Genomic DNA, 1,620 nt, shown 5'->3' on the forward strand with positions numbered 1-1,620 from the left:
ACATGTACAACATGAGATGTGAATGACACTAAAGACAATTAGACCTGGACCTTGACCTTGAATGTCAAGGTCATGTGTATTATTTGCACTCACCATGCTCCAGTAGTTTTCTACTGTCCCGGGTTTTAATCAGTCTTACTGTGACCAGTCAGTGAGGAACAGGACGGACTAGTTTTTAATATCCTCAAAGTTCGATGGACATGACACAGTGCCGTGTTTTAGTCCTGACTCAGACCCTCCTCCCGTCTGCAGCGGAGTATTGATGACAGCTCAGACGGAGGGGAGGGGCTGAAAGCTAGTGCTGGAAGTAATTCAATAAAACATCAAAGTTCATGCTCACTAATCCAGGTAAAAAATCCAACAATGTTCAGTCTGGACAGTTAATTCTATAAAACTTTTTCACTTCAGGAAGTCATATGGGCCAGCATTTTCAGAAAGGACAAGCGTGACCTTCTGTGAATGCTGGCTGTTCTTCAAAGCTTTGAAATCAATCTGATTATCTAGACCTTGGTCTGTTTAGGAAATCTCATTTTTTCCATGGCACAGGTCATGTGATCAGGTCATGTGATCATCATGATCCTCCTCACCTCTGACAGATGGAGTCCTGATCAAACCACGACCTCCCACATGCGTTTTGGCTGCAGGGAAGCGGAACTGACCCGGTATGGCTGCATAGGCCTGGGGGGCGTAAAACACTGGAGCTCCAAGGTACGCTGCCGTCGGATCGTACACCTGCAGGAGGAGGTAACATAACTCTACTTGTGTTTCTACTTTTGTTAATAAATCTTACATATATAATAATAATAATGCATTTTATTTGGTAGCGCCTTTCAAGACAAACGAGGACACTTCACAACATTAAAAACACAAAATAAAACAATATAAAATGGCTATGACTAAACCAAGAAGAAAATAAGAAGAAATGAAAGTGAAAAGTCTGATGTGAACAGAGGAATTTTGAGTTTCCACTATTGAACATTTTTATGGAGAAACCTTATAGTGACATCATGCTCACACAGATGTTTAGATCCAGGTGTTCATCAGATACACACTCAGTTGGGTTGTGGTGGCCATCAAATATATATTGTATTACCATGTACTGTATAAAATACTTTCTAATGATGTTATAAGTATCATTATATTTGTTGTTTGTTGTTGTGGTTTCTCAGTTTTGTCTCGTCTTTTCTTTCCACAGGTCTAGAGTCAGACTTCAGTGATGTTGATTTGTGTTCTCTTTATTCCTCTCTCTCTCCTCTATTCCTCTCTCCTTCTTTACATTTTAACTCTTCTCTCACTTTTCTGCTTTGTTATCTTCTTTGTTTTTCATCCCCATGTCCATTACATCTGGAACAAGCCCAAATCAAATTCTAATAAAATTTAATTTTCATATCAAGTGGAGCATTAAGGCCAGCCATGATGCTCTGCTTGTGGAAGTAAATCTGTTGGGCGTCACTTTGACACTCACACAATAATTCTGAGAGTCACAATGCTGGACAGGACAAGGGGAAAACAAAAAGATGAGTTGTGATTTGAAGATCTGAAGGGGGTCAACGTTCCAGATGTCTGGGGTCAATGTTCCAGATGTCTGGGGTCAGTGTTCCAGATGTCTGGGGTCAGTGT

General features: G+C 40.6%; 1 protein-coding gene across 1 annotated transcript in view; it reads left to right on the forward strand.

The window, feature by feature from the left end:
• a1cf (apobec1 complementation factor) overlaps positions 1 to 1,620 on the forward strand; it is a 19,825-nt gene that overhangs the window by 16,568 nt on the left and 1,637 nt on the right. The window lies entirely within an intron of this gene.

This window comes from Nematolebias whitei, chromosome 17 (assembly GCF_014905685.2).
Source record: "Nematolebias whitei isolate Nwh7 chromosome 17, NemWhi1, whole genome shotgun sequence".
Lineage (NCBI taxonomy): Eukaryota > Metazoa > Chordata > Actinopteri > Cyprinodontiformes > Rivulidae > Nematolebias > Nematolebias whitei.